Genomic DNA, 23,459 nt, shown 5'->3' on the forward strand with positions numbered 1-23,459 from the left:
ACTGTAGGATCAGAGTTGAATTCTGAACTTTAGGAGGCACCTAATATAAACTACACAGTGAGCAAGATGGCCGCTGCGTACGGGGGTTGCTGAAGTGCTGAGCCTGGTGCTCAGAGCAGCAGCTTTAATCGAGACTTCGCGCAGCTTGTTAGAGCTCCTTTCAACATTAATCTGTAGTGGACCACCCGGCCAAGCAGCAGAATAAACAAAGAGATTGAAAAAGAGACACTTGGCTCCCGGACGCTTTCCTACTCAGAGCCGTGGGCGCTTTGCACCCATCTGCTTCCTCTCTCACTTCGCTCCCGGCAGAGAAGCTGAATGGGTAATCATTGGACAGATCCTCCAAACAAAAGTTGAATAAAGAAACTATTGACCTCAATATCACATTCAATAACCTAGACTTAACTGACATATATAGAATATATCAACCATCATCAAGTGGATATACTTTTTTCTCAGCAGCACATGGAACCTTCTCAAAAATAGATCATATATTATGCCATAGGGCAACCCTCAGTAAATATAAAGGGGTTGAGATAATACCATGCACTTTATCAGATCATAATGGAATGAAACTGGAAATCAATGATAAAAGAAGGAAGGAAAAATCCTACATCACATGGAAAGTGAACAATATGTTACTGAATGATCAATGGCTTACAGAAGACATAAAGGAGGAAATCAAAAAATTCTTAGAGATAAATGAAAATACAGACACAACATATCAGAATCTATGGGACACAATGAAAGCAGTTTTAAGAGGGAAATTCATCGCCTGGAGGTCATTCCTCAAAAAAAGGAAAAACCAACAAATAAATGAGCTCACACTTCATCTCAAATCCCTAGAAAAGGAAGAGCAAAACAATAGCAAATGTAGCAGAAGGCAAGAATTAATTAAAATCAGAGCAGAAATCAATGAAATTGAAACAAAAGAAACTATTGAAAAAATTAACAAAACAAAAAGTTGGTTCTTTGAAAAAATAAATAAGATCGACAGACCCCTAGCCATACTAACGAAGAGAAGAAGAGAGAGAACTCAAATTACTAACATACGGGATGAAAAAGGCAATATTACAACAGACGCTTCAGAAATACAGAAAACAATTAGAAATTATTTTGAAAACCTATATTCCAATAAAATAGAAGATAGTGAAGACATCAATAAATTCCTTAAGTCATATGATTTGCCCAGGCTGAGTCAGGAGGAAACTCACAACTTAAACAGACCAATATCAATAGATGAAATAGAAGAAGCAATCAAAAACTTCCAACCAAGAAAAGCCCAGGACCAGATGGGTATACAGCGGAGTTCTACAAAACCTTTAAAGAAGAATTAATACCAATACTTTTCAAGTTATTTCAGGAAATAGGAAAAGAGGGAGCTCTTCCAAATTCATTCTATGAGGCCAACATCACCCTGATTCCAAAACCAGACAAAGACACCTCAAAGAAAGAAAACTACAGACCAATATCTCTAATGAACCTAGATGCAAAAATCCTCAGTAAAATTCTGGCGAATCGGATACAAAGGCACATCAAAAAAATTGTGCACCATGATCAAGTAGGATTCATCTCTGGGATGCAAGGATGGTTCAATATACGGAAATCAATAAATGTTATTCACCACATCAATAGACTTAAAGATAAGAACCATATGATCATCTCGATAGATGCAGAAAATGCATTTGACAAAGTACAGCATCCCTTTATGTTCAAAACATTAGAAAAACTAGGGATAACAGGAACTTACCTTGACATTGTAAAAGCTATCTATGCTAAGCCTTAGGCTAGCATCATTCTGAATGGAGAAAAATTGAAGGCATTCCCTCTAAAATCTGGAACAAGACAGGGATGCCCCCTATCACCACTTCTATTCAATATAGTTCTCGAAACACTGGCCAGAGCAATTAGACAGACAAAAGAAATTAAAGGCATAAAAATAGGAAAAGAAGAACTTAAATTATCACTATTTGCAGATGATATGATTCTATACCTAGCAGACCCAAAAGGGTCTACAAAAAAACTACTGGAACTAATAAATGAATTCAGCAAAGTGGCAGGATATAAAATCAACACACATAAATCAAAGGCATTTCTGTATATCAGCGACAAAACTTCTGAAACGGAAATGAGGAAAAACACTCCATTCACAATATCCTCAAAAAAAAATAAAATAGTTGGAAATCAACCTAACAAAAGAGGTGAAAGACCTATACAATGAAAACTACAGAACCCTAAAGAAAGAAATAGAAGAGGATCTTAGAAGATGGAAAAATATACCTTGTTCATGGATAGGCAGAACTAACATCATCAAAATGGCGATATTACCAAAAGTTCTCTATAAGTTCAATGCAATGTCAATCAAAATCCCATAGGCATTTCTTGTAGAAATAGATAAAGCAATCGTGAAATTCATATGGAAAAATAAAGACCCAGAATAGCAAAATAAAATTCTAAGCAGGAAGTATGAATCAGGTGGTATAGCGATACCAGATTTCAAACTATATTACAGAGCAATAGTAATAAAAAGAGCATGGTACTGGTACCAGAACAGGTTGGTGGACCAATGGTACAGAATAGAGGACACAGAGACTAATCCACAAAGCTACAACTATCTTATATTTGATAAAGGAGCTAAAAACATGCAATGGAGAAAGGATAGCATCTTCAACAAATGGTGTTGGGAAAACTGAAAATCCATATGCAACAAAATGAAACTGAATCCCCTCCTCTCGCCATGCACAAAAGTCAACTCAAAGTGGATAAAGGAGCTAGATATCAAATCAGAGACTCTGCGTCTGATAGAAGAAAAAGTTGGCTCCGATCTACATATTGTGGGGTCGGGCTCCAAATTCCTTAATAGGACACCCATAGCACAAGAGTTAATAACAAGAATCAACAAATGGGACTTTCTTAAACTGAAAAGTTTTTTCTCAGCAAGAGAAATAATAAGAGAGGTAAATAGGGAGCCTACATCATGGGAACAAATTTTTACTCCTCACACTTCAGATAGAGCCATAATATCCAGAGTATACAAAGAACTCAAAAAATTAGACAATAAGAAAACAAACAACCCAATCAACAAATGGGCCAAGGACCTGAGCAGACACTTCTCAGAGGAGGACATACAATCAATCAACAAGTACATGAAAAAATGCTCACCATCTCTAGCAGTCAAGGAAATGCAAATCAAAACCACCCTAAGATACCACCTCACCCCAGTAAGATTGGCAGCCATGATAAAGTCAAACAACAACAAGTGCGGGCAAGGATGTGGGGAAAAGGGTACTCTTGTACACTGCTGGTGGGACTGCAAATGGGTGCGGCCAATTTGGAAAGCAGTATGGAGATTCCTGGGAAAGCTGGGAATGGAACCACCATTTGACCCTGCTATTGTACTTCTTGGACTATTTCCTGAAAACCTTAAAAGAGCACACTACAGGGATATTGCCACATTTATGTTCATAGCAGCACAATTCACAATTGCTAGACTGTGGAATCAACCCAGATGCCCTTCAATAGATTAATGGATAAAAAAAATGTGGCATTTATACACCATGGAGTATTACGCAGCACTAAAAAATGACAAAATCATGGAATTTGCAGGGAAATGGATGGCACTAGAGCAGATTATGCTTAGTGAAGCTAGCCAATCCCTAAAAAACAAATACCAAATGTCTTCTTTGATATAATGAGAGCAACTAAGAACAGAACAGGGAGGAAGAGCAGGAAGAAAAGATTAACATTAAACAGAGACATGAGGCGGGAGGGAAAGGGAGAAAAAAAAAGGGATATCACATGGAAATGGAGGGAGACCCTCATTGTTAAACAAAATTACATATAAGACGTTATGAGGGGAATGGGATAACAAACATGGAGGGAAATGAATTACAGTTGATGGGGTAGAGAGAGAAGATGGGAGGGGAGGGGAGGGGGGATAGTAGAGGATAGGAAAGGTAGCAGAATACAACAGTCACTAATATGGCAGTATGTAAAAATGTGATGTGTAACCGATGTGATTCTGCAATCTGTATTTGGGGTAAAAATGGGAGTTCATAACCCACTTGATTCTAATGTATGAAATATGATTTGTCAAGAGCTTTGTAATGTTGTGAACATCCAATAAAAAAAAATAAACTACACAGTGATAAATGCAACAGATGCATTTTAAAAAATAAAAGGGAAATACTACTTCCCGTTAATGAAATTTAAAAAAAAAATTCCTAGGAGGAACCAGGATTTGATGAGAGTCCATAAAGCAAAACTAAGAAATGGCCAGGCTCCATGGCTCATGCCTGTAATCCCAGTGGCTCTGGAGGCTGAGGCAGGAGGATCATGAGTTCAAAGCCAGCCTCAGCAAAAGTGAGGGGCTAAGGAACTCAGTGAGACCCCGTCTCTAAATAAAATACAAAATAGGGCTGGGGATGTGGCTCAGTGGTCGAGTGCTCTTAAGTTCAATCCCTGGTACCAAAAATAAATAAATAAGAAAGAAATGTGTGGAAGGTATTCAAAGCCTCACAGATTCATGAGGACTTGATTCATGCATTTTCTTGAGGAGTTGTATATTAAAATGATTGTTCCTTTAAATTTTGAAATATATTTCTATTTAAAGGAACAAATTCTAGAAAAGGAAAAAGTGTAACAGCTGTATTTATTATAATGAGTATAACTTTATAAAAGGATACATAATTAGGCATTTAAAATTTTTTCACTGGTTTTCAACTCACACATTCAGAGAAAATCATTATGAGTGAAGTATAAGTTTCAACATTTTACAGAGCATTTTTATTTTTACTTTCATTTATTTACTTTTTTCTATGGGAATTAATTACAAAACCTTATATTACTGGAACATTAAAGGCAAGCTTTCTAAATATGTAAGTAAAAAAATTCCAAGTTATGTTTCCCCTAGTAACTGTAATGAATTTCTTTGTGTAAATAATAAAGCAATAATACTAGTATGATGCACCATTGTGCAAAATAAATATAAATGGTGACTTACAGTCATTGTATAGTAAATATCATTGCAGTCAAAAAATCTGGTGTATTTTAAAAGTACTGACTTGTGATTTGATTCCCAGCCCTACCAAAAAAAATCGTCTATTTATCAATCATTTGTTTAATTTCAATATCACCTCAGTAATTTCTATGTGTTTCTGATGTTTCATATACTACAAAGTATTTAGACAACCATTTGGCCACTTATCTAAAAATAATTTTAGGGAGAATAAAATCAATTTTTCAATTCATCATATTGTTAGGAATTTGGGTTTGTATTTGAGGTGTATCTGTTGATAGCTCTCTTTAAAGAACAGAAACTAAAACTGACTTGACTCAAAATCATAGTCTTCTGCACTTTGGAGGCAGATGGAGTCAAATTGTTTGATAATATTTAGTTTAGAGATTTAGTTTCTCCACTTAGCAATAGTACTGTAGTTAGTTTTATAGCCGTACTTGTCATAGCTATGCTGGCCAAATATTTTGGCAATGTTTTCTTTGGTTTTAATAGGAAGTAGAAAGAGATTTTTAGAAAATTCAATAAAATAAATGTCCTTATTAACAGGCAGAATCCAAAATAAAATATATGGTCTGGTCTGTGTTCAAGTAAATCTTTTATGTGAGGTACTGAGGATATAACCCAGAGGCACTTTACCACTGAGCTACATCTCCGTCCCTTTTTATTTTTAATCTTTTAATTTGAGACAGAGTCTCACTAAATTGCTTAGGGCATTGCTGGCATGCTGAGGCTGGTCTTGAACTTGGGATCCTCTTACCTCATCCTCCTGAGTCCCTAAAATTATAGGCACATGCCACCATGTCTGGCGTAGTGAATTATTTTTATATACAAATAAACTTTATTATTAGTTCTGCAAAATATCATGAATGTCAGAAACTGAGGATACACAGAAGGATTTATTAGAATAAATATATTATTATTATTATTATTAATATTATTATTATTATTATCCTTTGCTTTAAAATACTTAATTTTAGTTTTATTGAATGGTTTTGGTATAATTTATCATTTTTCTTTTAAAATGTCCTGTGCTTGCTTATCTATGCTCTATTTATAATCTATTGATTTTCAACCAACTAGTTTCTTTACTCTTTTCTGGTTGCCCAGCATTTACTGTTTTATTCCTGTGTCTATCCTGGGCTGTTTGCCTCTTTACTTGATTTATGTAAACTCAGTTTTTATTGCACTTTGATCCTGAATCCATGCCCACCAAGAATATCTTAATGATCCTTTGCTGAGTACATATGCCTTTGGGTTCACCCTGTGCTCCTGTGTGATAGTTTTCTGTCCAATTGGCAGTACCGTATTACTCAAATATTTGGTCAAACATTAGACAGTTCTGAAAAGTTATTGTGTAGATGAGATTAACTTTGGCATTTTTGAACTTTGAGTAAGGCAGATTATTCTACATAATGTGGATGGGCTTTATGCAAAAATTGAAACCTTGTTAGAAAATGCTGACCTCCCAAGAAGAGGGAATTTAGCCAGCACATCACCTTTGAGCTCAAATGACAATTCTTGACTTAAATCTCCACCCAGCCAGCATGCCCTGCAAAGGTTGGACTTGCTAAGCCTCCACAATTTCATGTTCCAATTTTAAGAAATAAAAATCTCTCTCTGTCGGTCTATACAGTTGGCCCTGTGTATCTGTGGATTCTGCATGAATAGATCAACCTACTGCAGATCAAAAATATTTGAAAAAAGCCGACTGTGTCTGAACATATACAGATGTTTTCTGTCATTCCAGAGACAATACAAAATAGCAACCATTTAATAGCATTTACATTGTATTGGGTATTCTAAGTGAACTGTAGATGATTTAAATTATATTAGCCCATATGTGTAAGTTATATGCAAGTACTATATCATTTAATTGAAAGGAGTTGAGCACCCATTGATTTTGTCATCCAATGTGGTTCCTGGAACCAGTCCTCCATGGATGCTGAAAGATAACTGGATGTATTTTCTGCTGGTTCTGTTTTTTTAAAGACTTCTTCCAAATCCCAAATGTCATCAAGAAAGTGAGAAACAAACACAAATTGGGTGGAAACAGTTGCAAATAATATGTGCAATCAAAGACTTCAAAGTATATAAGGTACACATAACAATAAGACAAACTACTAAATTTACAAATGAACAAAAGATTTAAATAAGCATATCACTAAAGAAGAATATTATTCCCATCATCTATATCCACATCTATTCTTGTGTTACTGAGTGATATTTTCTGCTTACCTCATAGAAATTATGACTAAATCTTGGTTTAGATTATTGATTTATTTTTTTAAATTGCAAATCTACAGGTGAGATCATCTTTGTTGTTGCCAATGACACAGGTCCTTTCTATCTTTGCCCTCCAACATCTTCTGCTTGCTGGCTGCTCTGGATTCTGTTTTGTGTCAACTATCTCAAAGTTACAAGAAGGCTGCTGTAGTCCAGGTAGCCACTCTTTTTAAAAAAATATTTTTAGTTGTAGATGGACATAGTATCTTTACTTTATTTATTTATTTATTTTTATGTGGTGCTGAGGATCAAACCCAGTGCCTCACATATGCTAGGGCAAGCGCTCTACCACTGAGCCATAACCCCAGCCCCAGGTAACCACTCTTATTTAAGGAAAAAAGAGTGAAAAAGGATTGCTACTGAGTACTACTTTTTTTTTCTCATGGAATGTCATACATTATATCTTCTTGATGTATTCATAGAGATGTTTTTTAAAAGTTCAAATGTTCAGGGTCAAAGATCTCTGGGTTCCCTACTACCAAAGAAACCAAAAGAACTTGGACTTTGAATCTGATTTCTTTCACTTAGCATAATGTTTTTGAGGATCATCTGCAGTCGCATGTGTCAGTAGTTCATTCACTTCTATGTCTAAATAGTCTTTTAACGTATGGATATATCCATACATTCCTTTTTTAGGAAAATTTCATTATTGTGAATAATGTTGCTCTGAACATTTGTGCATGTCTTTCTGTGGGCATGCTTCATGGCTCTTCAGCAGATTTCTAGGAATGGCATTGCTGAGTTGCATTGTAAATTTATGTTTACCTTTTTAAGAACCTGTCAATTTGCTTTACAAAGTGGCTACACTGTTTAACATTTTCACTTAGCAGTAAAAAAAAAGGGTTCAAGCTTCTCTGAACCCTTACCAACCTGTTATGGTCTGTCTTTCTGACATGAATGTAAAAGGGTATTAATTTTTATTGTTTTAATTTGTATTCCCTAACAGTGAATGTCGCCAAGCACCTTTTCATGTGCTACTAACCATTTGTTTATCTTCTTTAGTGATATGCTTATTTAAATCTTTTGTTCATTTGTAAATTTAGTAGTTTGTCTTATTGTTATGTGTACCTTATATACTTTGAAGTCTTTGATTGCACATATTATTTGCAACTGTTTCCACCCAATTTGTGTTTGTTTCTCACTTTCTTGATGACATTTTTCAAAATGGAAAGTTTTAAATTTTAATGAGTTCTATTTTTTTTCTTTTGTAGATAATGTTGTTTATGGACTTTTTAAGAACTCATTGTATAACCCAAGGTGACAAAGCCGTTCTTTTATATTTTCTTGTACAAGTCATAGTTTTTGCTTTTACATTTAGGTCTGGTGTATACTCTGAGTTAATTTTTGTGTGGGGTATGAAGTAAGGCCCTTCATTTAAAGTTTTGGATATCAAATTGGCCAAGCACCATTTAGTAAAAAGACTATCTTTTCTCCATTCATTTGCCCTGGCACTTTTGTACTAGATCAATTGACCATAAACGAAAGGTTTTATTTCTGGATTCTGAATTCTGTTCTATTGATCTATATGTCTGTCAATATGCCAGCACCATATGTTTGATGACTGTAGCTTATAAAGTTTTGAATTGTAAAATTTATCTACCACAAAATTTTTCTAAAAGTCATTTTGGCTAATCTAGAAAATTTGCATTTCTACATAAATTTTAACATTAGCTTGAAAATTTCTACATAATGTTTTTGAAAAAATTTCTATATAATGTTTTTCAGATTTTTAATGACAATTGCATTCAATCTATATATGAAATTGAGAACATTTTCATCTTTGTAATATTGAGTCTGCTAGTACACAAACATGGAATGTGTCTCTTTAGATTTTCTTTAATTTCTCTCAGTGATATTTGTAGTTTTAAATACTCAAATTTTAAATTTTTCGTTAAATTTATTACGTATTATTTCTTTTCTAGTGTTCTTGTGAATGAAATTTTAATTTCAATTTCATTTTTAGGTTATTCATTGCTAGTTCATGGAAATGCAGCTCAACTTTTTATTTCTTCTTGGTATTGATCTTGAATCCTGCAACTCTACTAAGCATGAACATGTTTATCAGAATTACCAGTTTTTTAAAATTACATTTTGATTTTATTGGATTTTTATATAGGAGATCATATTATTTGCTAAGAGGTACATCTTCCTTTTCATTCTGAATTAATTTTACTTATTTTTCTAGCCTGACTGAACTGACTAGAACTCTCATTATGAAACTGATCAGAAATGGCAAGAACAAGATCTCCATCATTCATCATTAAGTATGATTTTAGATATAGGATTTTCTCCATTATCCCCAAATTGAGTAATTTCTCCTCCCCATTTAATTTGAGAATTTAACCATGTATGAATATTAAATTTTGTTCAGTGTTGGGTTTTTTTTTTTTATCTGTTGATTTGATTGAATGTTTGTTGTCCTTTAGTCTATTAGTAGGATGGACAAAATTAATTGACTTTCATATGTTTGAACAATATTCATTTTAGAGCTTAATCTTATTTGGATGTATGTGTGTGTGTGTGTGTGTGTGTGTGTGTGTGTGTGTGTATGTGTGGTGTTCCTTTTATGTATTCCCGATTTTTTTCTTGCTAACATTTTTTGAGTATATTTGGTTGTCTCCATTTATTATGGATATTATTCTCTGTTAGGGTCTTAAACAAGTCAAGATGGCGCCTGGCACTTTGCCAAGAGGAGTGGTTTGAGAAGTAATGCCAGCGAGCCATTAAGATTAGATAGAGATTCCTTAATGAGTGACTGCTGTGTCTAGATTATGTCAATTAAGTTAAGTTGTGTGTAATCATTAAGATGATGATTCCTTATTGGTTGACTGCTATATCTAGTTTATGTTAATTAAGATAAGCTGTGTATAATTAGTTATGTATGTATACCCCTACTGTCCTACAATAAACGGCTCCCGCTCCAGCTGTATCAATCTACACAAGTTGTTCATCACTCCCCGGTTAGTTTGCTGCAGCCAGACTGCAGCAATTCTCTAGTTTTCTTATGAATTCTGTAGTCAGTTGGGGTCTTAGGCTAAAGTGATACATAGTATGAGTTGAGAAATGCTGAATTCTCTGTTTTGGAAGAGTTTATGAAAGATTAATATTATTTCTTCTTCAAATATTTGATAGAAGTTTCCTAGTCAAGTCATTGGTTCATGGGGTTTTCTTTGTAAGAAAATTTATAACTAATAATTCAATCTCATTATTTATTACAAGCCTACTCAGCCTTCCTCTTCTTAGATTAGTTTCCATAAATTGTCTCTTGACAGAAATATATATAGTTATTTGAAGTTGTCTAACTTGTGAAAATAAGGTTGTTTAACATTGCCTTATAATTATTCTAATTTTTCTAAGCTTTGTAGTGATGTTTTCTCTTTAATTTCAAAATTGATAATTTGTGTCTTCTTTTTTTTTCCTCCCTTTGGTATGACAAGAAAAATCCTACTATCACAATTTCCTCTATCAATTTAATACTTTCTATTTTACTGATTTTTCACAAAACTTGTATCATTTACTTATTTCCATTTATTCTAGGCTTGGGTTTTTATTGATTTTATTAACGTAGAAACTTAGCCTATTTTTTCCTTTCATTTTTAACTTTTATTGAAAATAATTACACATACTTATGGATTATTAGGTGATATTGCAATATATGTATACATTGTGTAATAATAAAATCGGGGTAATTATTATCTTTATTCTCTCAATCATTTATAATATCTCTGTGAAGGAACATTCAAAATTTTCTCTTACATTTTAAGATAAAAGATGGAGCTACTTGTTGTTAACTGTAGTAACCTTACTGTACAATAGAACACTAGAACTTATTCTTCCTAATTGCATCTTAATAATCATTAATCAATCTCTCCCCATTATGCTATTTTCTGCCCCATCTCTCTGACCTCTGTTAATTACCATTCTATATCAACTTCTATGAGGTCAATTTTTCTTGAGTCCACATATTAGTAACATTATACAATACTTGTGTTTCTCCTGTTGTCTTATTTCATTTAACATCATAATACCCAGTTCTATCCATGTTGTCACAAATAACAAGATTTCATTATTTTTTTATTGTCAAATGTTATTTCATTGTGTATATATACCATGTTTTCTTTATCCATTCTTCAGTTGATGGGTACTTAATATATTTTTTTTTCATCTATTGGCTATCGTGAATAGAGCTGCAATTAACATGGGAATGCAGATATTTTTTTGACATGCTGATTTTTTTATTTTAGGTACAACCCAGTTATTCTTTTTTCCCTTGATATATAGTTTGCATGAAAAAAATATTATTTTAAAATACAAAAGTTCAGTTTAAGCATATTTACTATATTGTGCAACTATACCACTATCTAACTTCAGAATATTTCATCACAGTAAAATGAAACCCCAAATCTACCAGTAGCCACTTTCGATTCCTCCTATACACAAGTTCCTGAAAAAGCACTAATACACCTTTTTTTATTGGTTTTATTTTTTTAAATACATGACAGCAGAATGCATCACAATTCTTATTACACATGTAGAACAATTTTTCATACCTCTGTTTGTATACAAAGTGTGTTCACATCAATTCATGTCTTCATACATGTACTTTGGGTAATGATGTCTATCACTAATATACTTTATAACTCTATGGATCTTCCCAATATGGACATTTCATATAAATGGAATCATATAATGTGTGGCCTTTTATGTTTGGCTTTTAAAATTAGCTTAATATTTTTGATGTGGTAAACATGTTGTAAAATATATCAGTACTTCATTGTATTTTTTGGCTTAATAACTTTCCATTGTATAGATACACTACATCTTATTTATGTTTATATCATTATGTTTATATCATTTGCAGGTTGTTTTAAACTTTGACTATTATGAATAAAGTTGCCATGAATATTTATGTTATGGCATACATGTATAGTTTTAATGCTTTGGAGTATATGTCTAGAAGTGAAATTACTAATTCATATACTAATTCATTGTTTAACTGGAAAAATATTTGCAGTGATAGGATTTTTTCTTTATTTTTCTAATACAGACTTGAAATTTTTGAGTCCTGCTAAGCACTGCTATAATTATATTTCATAATTAATAAATGTGCTATAGTTTGAATCTCACTACATATGTTAGTAACGTAATTCTCAATTTAACAGTCCTAAAACGTAATTATGCCATGAGGTCTCTATCATCATGGATGGATTAATGTATTTTTTGTGGGAATCAGTTTTTTTTTTTTTTTTTTGGTGAGGGAGGGGTACCAGGGATTGAACTCAGGGGCACTTGACCACTGAGCCACATCTCTAGCCCTATTTGTGTTTTATTAGAGACAGGGTCTCACTGAGTTGCTTATTGCCTCACTAAATTGTTGAGGCTTGTGGTGAGCCGTTTCTGCGGACTGTGGTCGCCATTACAAGATGGCGCTGGCTCCGCTGTGGTCTGTAACAAACAACTCCTTATTTGGGAGAGTTGGCGCATGGTTTTTTAACACCCTATGAGAAAGCTCCACGTGGCAGCTTCGCATTGGGGCTTGAGATGCTTTATTAAGGCTGGGAGAGGCATCCGAGAAGAAGAAGAAGAAATATCAAGGACCTGAATAAACGGCTGAAAGAAGATTCCTGTTGTTGCGTCTTCCTTGCGGGCAAGGGGGTCGCGACAGAGGCTGGCTTTGAACTCACAATCCTCCTGCCTCTGCCTCCTGAGCTGCTGGGATTACAGGCGTGCTGCACCACCCAGCCTGGCCGGGAATGGGTTTCTCATCAAAGGATGAGTTCTGCTCCCTTTTGCGCGCGCTCTCTCTCTCTCTCTCTCTCTCTCTCTCTCTCCCCCCCCTCCCTCCCCCCCCCTCTCTCTCTCTCTTTCACTTGTATTTGGCCTCTACCATATGACAACATGGCAAGAAGGCCTTCTCTAGATTCCATCCCCTTGCGATTCCCAGACTTCAGAACCTTGCCAGTTCATGGGATTCTGTTATAGCACAAAATGTACTAAGATGTTGTTTTTGAATTTTCATTTAGTTTAAAAATTTTTCAAATTTCAGTTCTTTTTCCCCCCTTTGATCCATAGTTTATTTATAAAAAACTCTTTATAAGACTGTTGTTTAATTTCTAAGTATTTGTGGATTTTCAAAATTTCTTGTGTTGGTATCTACAAGGATATGTATGTGCTTTTTATAATTAAAATACATTTTTTATGATTTCAATTATTTTACATTTATTTGAAACTTGTTTTATAGTCTAACATATTAATTGACCTGAGATATGTTCACATGTGCTTGAAAAGTTGAGAATTTTATTGTTTGATCAAGTGTTCAATAGATAGCATTTAGGATCAACTTAATGTTGATTAACTCACTTATAGACTTAATAATTTTGTCTCTAAGTGCTCTAGCAATTATTAAGAGTAAGATATTAAAGTATCTATTATTGCAAAATCATCTGTTTATCTTTTCAACTCTCTGGTTTCACTTCATGCATTTTGGGACTGTACTTTTAGATATGCCTATGTATTATTTAATGATTATTGTTTGAGTGATTCATCTTTTTGCTTCTGTTCTTTGGATTTACTTATATAATTAAATCCAAAGAGTAAGTTATCTAGTATGTATGTAGTTGCTTTTTATTCTTTACACAATTAGACAATCTCATCCCTTTTGTTGGAGTATTTAATCCATTCACATTTACTTGATATAAGTATACCTGCTATTTTTCTATTTTAGTTCTAAATGCCTCATTCCATTTTTATTCTTCAGTTCTCCTTCATTGTGTTCTTACATGTAGATATTTTAGTGCCCTATTTATACTACTAGATGTATTATTAAAATGTACAATTAACTATTTTCCTAGCAATTTCTGTAGAGATTGTAATATGCTTGGGATCATATTCTACTTTGCATTAATATTAATTTAATGTTAGTAAAATGTATAAAGTTTTCTCCAACATACCTATTTATTCTACCACTCTCTATAATAGCATTGTCATTCATATATATACACACATATACATATATATATCTCCAAAGTGATATTTTATAATTTTAAAAATGTTAAATATTTAAAAATATTACTTTGCATAATTAAAAATAGCCTGAGAATACAAACATAATAAATATATACTGTCTTATATATTAACTAGTTATTTTTAGAAATTTTCTTTATTATTTTGTGTGAATTTGTGCTACTATATAATGTCAATCAGATACTACCTGATTTTTATAAGCAAAATTTATTAATTTGTGCAACTATCTGATTTTTATAATTAAAGTGTATATTTTGTATGATTTCAATTATTTTGCATTTATTTGAAACTCGCTTTATAGCCTAACTTTTATAGCCTAATTCCTTTTTCAGTCCAGAGGAATTCCTGTGTATTTTTTTCAAGGCAAATTTGCTGGCAGGAAATCTCATTTCTTTATGTTGGTGTTTTGTTTGGATATGAGGTGTCCCCCCAAAATCTTACATATGAGACATCTAAGAAGTTTTGGAGGAAAAACAATTGGTTGATAGCCTTAATATGATTAGTTAATTATTCTCTGGTGGGATTAATTGAGTGATAACTGGAGGCAGGTGAGGTGTGCCTGGAGGAAGTAGTTCATTGTGGGTGTGGCTATGGGTATATATTTTGTATCTGGAGAGTAAAGTCTCCTTCTCGGCTTCCGGATTACCATGTGAGTTGGTTCCCCTCTGCCATACTCTTTCACCATGAAGTTCAACCTCACTTCAGGCCTCAAGGAATGGAGTTGGCCTTCTATGGACTAACACCACTGAAACTGTGAGCCCTAAATAAACCTTTCCTTCTCTATAATTGTTCTGATTGGGTATTTTATTCACAGTAGTGAAAAAGCTGACAAAAACACTTGGCATGGCTTTGTTTCACCTTCATTCTTAAAGAGTAGTTTTGTTGAATATTTAATTCTTAATCGATTTTTTCTTCCTTTCTCTCACTAAATATGTCTTAAAGTGCCTTGGGATCCCTCTTATTTTCTAATGAGATGTCTGCCATTAATTTCCTCTATGTGATAAATCATTACAAATAATTACTACATTGAAAATATCTTTGTTTTTGAGTCTGAACTCTGATTTCATTCATGAAAGCATGCATCTCTTTTTACTTTTATAATTGGAATTTTTCTCACCTTTCCTATGTTATGTATGTAACTTACATATAACAAATATATAATTTAATATTTTTCATCAAACTTGGAACATTTTCATATTAGTTTTTTCAAATAATATGTTCTTCCAATTTCTGTTGACATTGTCTATTTGGTTTATGGTTGTTATGGTTTTCTTTAGTTCTCTGTACATGTTTATAATGGCTGCTTTGGTGTCTTTGGCTTCAAAGTCCAACATCCATGCTTCCTTAAAAATAATTTCTGTTTGACTGGATTGTTTTCCTGTTTGTTTACTATTAAATTTCTGGCCAGCTAATCTGTTGTTTGTAGAACCTGCTTCATAACCTCAGATGTTGGTCTTTTTGAAACAGTGCCACTGTGATTATAGTTTTGACAGCACCCCTGGGGAAATGCTTTGTTTCAAGTCAAACTCTGGAAGCAGAGGAGTTTTCACATGTTGTCCCACTCTGGTTGAACTATTGAGATATTGGCATTGAGGGTAAGGTAATATGTTAGTACTTTTAGATTAAAACATTACAAGTCCCATTTTTTTAAATGTAAGTTTTAATAGTTTTTCTTTACATTAAAAATTCCTATTTCTCAGGGCTGGGGCTGGGGCTTTTGCGGTAGAGCACTTGCCTCACATGCAGGAGACCCTGGGTTCAATCCTCAGCACCACATAAAAATAAATAAGTGAAATAAAGGCATTGTGTCCAACTATAACTAAAAAAAATAAACATTACAAAAAAAATCCTATTTCTTATATACCCTTGGTGAATTTCCAGAACCCAGAAAAATTATTGTTTTTCACAATTTTGTGCAGTCTGCCCCCCTTTTTTGAAGAGAATATGCTGAACTTCTACTCATTGAACTTCTATCATGTTAGCAGCTGTATCATTTTAATCAGAAAAGGCAAAAGTTTCTTGAAGATGAAAGTAACTTTTAATTATACACCATTGAACTAAATTGTCACATGGTTCTCTTTCAGTGTAGGGAAAAGGAGGAGAAAGTATTTAGTTTTAGGAGTTCTTAAAATAGACTCTGGAAAATAAGAAAAAGTGTATCTGGACACGGATTTGAGATAAGACAGACAATAATGTTGTAGAATGGTAAATGGCATTATCCTAAGTATGAAATACAAGTGTTCTTTTTAACACTTTCATAATATAATTCCAAAATCAGTCAAACATTAATTTCATTAGGTCTCAAGTTCAAAGATGTAAAGAGAAAGTAGTTATTTTGTGAAGCCTGTACTTGAGGTGAAACTATGTGGGTTTTGCACTAACTTGACCATGCATTAGAATTGCAACCTGGAGTAAGTTACTTAATTTCCCTATCTTTCTATTTTCCAAATGTTAAATGTGGATAATAATTATTCTTCCTTCAAGAATTGTAGTAAGGATTAAATGCCTATCAGACACTTTTCTCAGAGTCTGGCTGACAACTAGTATTTAACAAATGTTAGATTCCTGTGCTTAGAGGTTACTTTCTAGCAAACCTAATCCAACTTAATATGAAAAGAGAATATTTTACCAGTGATTAAAATATATTACTTTTTAAAAAAACAGTGTCAGCTTTAGTTACTGTATGTATGTATATATGTTACATATATATGGGATATATATCTTAGTAATATCAAATACAGAATATATTTCTGATATTATAAAATGGAGATGTACATATGGAAAATTGGAAAGGAATTAAGAAAAAAGATACCATGAATGTACTGGGTAGCCACCAGTCAGGAAAAAAAAAAACATTCATATAAAGGTACAGATATATACACGTACATGTTTAGAGTGATTTCGTTCAGCCAAAAGTAATAAGATTAGTTCTAATAAAAATTAATGTCCTTTAAAGATAATATTCTTTATATTCATGTCAAATTAAAGATAATCTGTGATATATAAATATAAGTAATTATGAAAACACTTTTATAATGTATTAAACAAAAGACCAGTCATGTTTCAGAAAGTAAAAGAAAATATTTCGTGGCACTCTGTAGTTTAGAAATTTGTTGTAAAGACTCAGAACTTCTGTGATGCATCAGAAATGGAAATAAAGCTGCTTTGGGTACATATTAATTTAAACACTAAGCAATAGAAACCATCTTATGTTATGATTACTGCAATTACCACAGTTCTTGCCAAATTTTCTGCTCACTGCTTATTATCTCATTATTTCTCCAGAGAAGCAATGTTGGAACATATTATTGTTGATGATACAGACAGTATGAACACATTTGTTCTTTTAAGGGGGGAGAGTGGGCTGGGGGCAGGTGCATTGTGTGAACAGTTACTAACTCTTTTGAGATGACAGTGATAGTATTTATGTAACTAGTCTCTGAAATTTAGGTCACTGTTACTGCTTGGTATTGCTTTCATTTCCCTGAATTCATTCCTGAAAATTGCTGACCACCTTTTCATTGCTTCTTCCTACCTCATAATATCTGAACTATAACTATTCTGTTTCCTGATTACCTGAAACTGAGGTCAGGATTGGTACCTAATAAATTCTCAAACTCTGTACCAGCATTGTGCAGCCATATGGTGATTTCAGAAAAGCTAGTCAAAATCCATGAAAAGTAAAAATGTACAGACTTTTCAGCAAAATTCAACACAGGAAAAAGTCCTTAGTAAGACACACATCAATTGTGTTGTATTGCTATGATTCCATTGTGTAGCAATGGCAAAGGAATAATTCACTCTTAGACAAGTTGAGTAGGAGTTTGAGGAAAGTCTTGTTACGTGACCCTTTAACGTTTAATATGGGTATACAGAGGCTGTAAAAAAAAAAAAAATAAAAAGCTAATAGATGACAACTGAGGCTGACATTGCAGAATGGAATAGCAAAAATGAAAATGAGAAAAGCTGAGAGAAAGAATTTTCTAGAGTTTAAAACAGTATTACACACCAAGGATAAGATGTGCTGTGCAATAAATGCCTTTCTCTAAAACACCTTGTAACACTGTGAAATTAAGTCTAGTATTAAGAGCTTTGCTGGTGGAGATACTCCGGGAGTGGAGAATTCATTTGCAAATTCTGGCCTCCCTATAGATTAGCTATATATGATTGTCCTCCCTATATGATTAGCTTTAATACTATTTTACTATTTGAATTTGAAGTAGAGGATAGAATTCAAGATTTTCTACTGTCCTCTGATTTAGATCACATATACAGTGATCTAAATATACCATAAGACCACAATATACCACAAGACCAGCAGAGCATGGTAGTTCAATGTCAGACTCTAGTGCCAAGTGAAGTTTGAATTCCAGCTCTAACATGTATTATTATATGACCTATAGACCCCATTATCTTGCCTCTCTCTGTTTTAGTGTCCTCATAATGAATATAAGAATAATAATAGTATTCATCAGGATTACCCTAGATTGTGCTCTATCATCTGTAACAGAAAGTTAAAGGAAAATACAAGTAAGAGTCTTAAAAAAACCATTCCTACCTGTCCAGTGAGTAGGTCTCTACCTATAAACAAATTTACTATTGTGAGGAATGTGGAATATGATAGGTCCAATTTGAATAAAGTACCTACGTCTAGACTAATCAAATGGGCAGTCATATAGTCTGTTATTGCAAGGCATTTCTAAATCAAATTATAAGGTTGGAATCAAGAAATATTTCCCATAAATACTGGTGACTGATCCTCTTATTGGGCTGACAGAATAATGAGTTTGTACTCCAAGGTTTTGCATAATTAATCTGAATGTTCTAAAGAAATGCACATGACCTCTGTATGAAATTTCTGAGATTAATTAATCTGAATTTTAAAAATAAATGCACGTAACTTCAATATGACATTTCTGAGGTGAGCCCAGCTATTTCAGTGCCTTAAGGGTCACAGTCAATGGCACCCCCTGGACATAGGACACTGTTCTCTTAATCAGAGACTACTATTTCCTTTTTTATTTGTTAAAAATACAATTATACAATGAACTGTAGAATAAAGTAATTACTTTTTAAATATTTATTTTTTAGTTGCAGTTGGACACAATGCCTCTATTTCATTCATTTATTTTTATATGGTGCTGAGGATCAAACCCAGGGTCTCATATGTGGGAGGTGAGTGCTCTACCACTGAGCCACAACCCTAGCCCAGTAGTTACTTTTTGTAAGTAAATTATTCTACTATTAGCTCTCTCAACACAATATTGTATTTGGTTCAGATTTGTGTCCACAACATAATAAATTACTATTTTCATGAATTGCTGTTAATTAATATTTTCAATGACCTGAATACACATTTTGGTTTTAAACATATTCAGCCAAGTAACCAGTTGCTATGAGTTTTTCACAGTGTTTTTGTGAGATTTATATTTTATATGTTTTTGTGTTTATCATCTTTTCATTTTGACCTGAACTTCTTTTAGAGCAGTGCTTACAAGGTGATAAGCTCCTTCTGTTTCTGTTTGGGAAAATCTTTACCTCTACTATACTCATAGAGAATTTTTTTTTCTTCTGGAAAAATTATTCTTTGTTGGCAATATTCTTTTAAAATTTTGTGCTTTAAATATATCATCTCATTCCCCCCTTTCCTGAAAGATTTTTCCTCAGAAATCCACTGATAGTCTTACAGAGTTTCCTTTGTATGTTCTCTGTTGCTTTCAAAATTCTCTCTTCATCTTTAATTTTTGACAATTTAATTATAATGTGTCTTGGGTTAGACTTTTAAAAATTTAATCTATTGAGGATCTTTGAATTTCATAAACCTGGATGACAGTTTTCCTCCCCAGATTTGGGAAGTTTTTCCCATTACCTCTTTAAATATGCTTTGTATCATTTTTTTACCTTGCTTTTTCTCCTAAAGTTTGTACAATGGTATATTATCAGTTCACATGTTTTCTCATAAATTCTGTTTTCTTCATTCTTTTTTCTTTTTCTTTCTTTAACCAGGTAACTTCAAATTCTTTTACTCAAGTTAGTGAATTCTTTCTTTGTCTTGATCAAGTCTGTGGTTTATGTGCTCTCTGATTTTTCTTGTAGTATTTTCCTCATTTGGATTAGATATTATCTATGTTCTCTTGTATCTCACTGAGTTTTCTCTTTTTTAACATTTCAAGAATAAAATGAAAAGCAATTTTCAGACACAAAACAATTTGTATCCAGTTGATCTGCATTAAAAGCAATGCTAACAACATGTTTTTTAGGCAGAAAGAAAAAGATCCAGGTAGAAGCTCAAATCAAGACTAAAGAGAGAGAGATAAAAAAGCAAATATCGAACAAATCTAAATTAGCAGACTAATGGTAATAATAATAAGCTTTAAAATATAGACATCTCGAACACAAACTGAACATATTGATGTTCATTTTAAATATGAATTAAAGGCATAATTAAAGGACATAATAATGGCTTTAAAAGTTTAGAAGGTTCTGAAGAAGTTGTGTCTAAAAAGAGTCTAAGGGCCTTTCATTGCCCATGAAGATGGTAAAATACCAATGTATGCTTTTTAGAACCAACAATATGTCTAATAATTCTGTGGTTAAACAGTCAAGGAAAAATGGAAGAATATGTAACTTCTAAAGGATAAGAGAGAAAAATGATAAATTTGCAATAAGGTCAAGTCATTGAGCTTCTTTAAGATAATTATTTTAAGTTCTTTGGTTTGAGTTCATGAATTTTTGGGGGGCAGGAGGCTTTGCTTTTGGAACTTTGTTTATGACCTTTAGTGATAAAACATTTGCCTGATTCTTTATGACCCTTGTGGACTCTTGTAGTGTCTATAAATTTGAGGCATCAGTTATTTCTTCCAATCTTTATTGGCTGTTTTTGGCAGGTAAATAACTTTTTCCTGCCAGCTCTTAAACAGTTAAGATTTCCTACAGGTCAATGGTTGAGCAAGATTTTAGAGCCAGGTCACAGGGCTGCTTCCATATTCCCCTAATGTTATTGGAAACATATGTGAGCATGAATTCTACCTCTAGATTGAGAGCTGAGTGTGGCAAAAGCTGAGTCAAAGGTCTGGGACTGGACCCACAGTTCACTAATCAGCAGGCATTAAATTGGAGGTGTGGGTAGGTGTGGCTGCTGGCTAATTTTGGAACAGACAGAACTGCCACCAGAACTGATGACAAGTGGGGATGAACACATTTCCACAGGAGGATGGCATTTCAGCCAGGTCTATAACCAAGTCCTCAGTGGTGGTCCTGCTCCTGGGACATGTGGCTATATGCTCAAAGCTGCTTTCCTATATCTAGAGTCTTATTGGATATTACAATTTCCTACCCAAGTCCTAAAGTCCCCACAAAAGAGTCTTTTTCATTGAAGATTGTCAAGTCACTATTTTTTTTGAGGAGACCAGGTGAGAGGTTTAGGCATTCTATTTTTCCACCATGCTAATGTTATGAGCCTAGGATATTTTTGATTACATCACTAATCCCAACAAAACATAAAATACTTGTAAACATTTGTGAACTCTGGAACTAAGGGGTGCATGGTTAAAAAAAAAAGGAAGGGATTCATGAAATGTTGATATTAATACAGTATCAACAAGCAGAGCAGATAAAATTTGACCCTCTGTGTACTTACATCTCTCAAAGAGTTATTTTTTAAAATAGAAAAATTTTAGAAAAAAATTACTTTTACTAATTTTGACAGTATTATATCTTGGTTTTGATAATTAAATCAAATATAAATACCTTGGATGGGCCTTGTTGAAAGGATGAAAAATATGATTATATTATTAGTTTGTAGAAATGCAATGTGATCATTAGTTAATTTTTGAATTGTGCACATTTTTTTTCTTTCTCCATTTTTTATTTCATTTAGATTTCTATATATTAAATCCTAAGCACATGTATAAGTACATTGTTTATACTTGTACAAAAGTTATCAAAATGCACAAATGTAAAAGACTTGGTCATTCCTGTTAATAACATTGCATGAAAATTTCTACATCAGCACATATCTCATCATTGTAATAATTGTCTAGCAGTTTATTCAATTAGAGGATATTGGAATTGTTTCTGGTTTTGCTTTTATAAACAGCATTTTAATAAATAGCTTTTTAATTTTGTCATTAATTTTCAAATACAACTTCAGGTAAACTCCTATGCCTGGAGTTGCTGAACAAATTTATTTGTGCAGTTTTAATAATTTGTATAGCTACTGCCAAGTAATATAACTTCTTGCTTATTCTGAGCTGGGTCTCTCCAACTTTTTTTTTTATTGGTTGTTCAAAACATTACAAAGCTCATGACATATCATCGTTCATACATTTGATTCAAGTGGGTTATGAACTCCCATTTTTACCCCAAATACAAGTTGCAGAATCACATTGGTTACACATCCACATTTTTACATAATACCATATTAGTGTCTGTTGTATTCTGCTACCTTTCCTATCCCCTACTATCCCCCCTCCCCTTCCCTCTCATTTTCCCTCTCTACCCCATCTGCTGTTATTCAATTCTCTCCCTTGTTTTTTTTCCCCTTTCCCCTCACAAACTCTTATATGTAATTTTGTGTAACAATGAGGGTCTCCTTCCATTTCCATACAGTTTCCCTTCTCTCTCCCTTTCTCTCCTCCCACTCATCTCTGTTTAATGTTAATCTTTTCCTCATGCTCTTCCTCCCTGTTCTCCTATAAGTTGCTCTGTTTATATCAAAAAAGACATTTGGCATTTGTTTTTTTAAGGATTGGCTAGCTTCACTTAGCATAATCTGCTCTAATGCCATCCATTTCCCTGCAAAATCCAAGATTTTGTCATTTTTTAGTGCTGCATAATACTCCATTGTGTATAAATGCCACGTTTTTAATCCATTCATCTATTAAAGGGCATCTAGGTTGATTCCAGAGTCTAGCTATTGTGAATTGTGCTGCTATGATCATTGATGTGGCAGTATCCCTATAGTATGCTCTTTTAAGGTCCTCAGGGAATAGACCGAGAAGGGCAATAGCTGGGTCAAATGGTGGTTCCATTCCCAGATTTCCAAGGAATCTCCATACTGCTTTCCATATTGGCCGCACCAATTTGCAGTCCCACCAGCAATGTACAAGTGTACCCTTTTCTCCACATCCTTGCC

This window comes from Spermophilus citellus (genome assembly GCF_964194105.1).
Source record: "Spermophilus citellus genome assembly, chromosome: 9".
Lineage (NCBI taxonomy): Eukaryota > Metazoa > Chordata > Mammalia > Rodentia > Sciuridae > Spermophilus > Spermophilus citellus.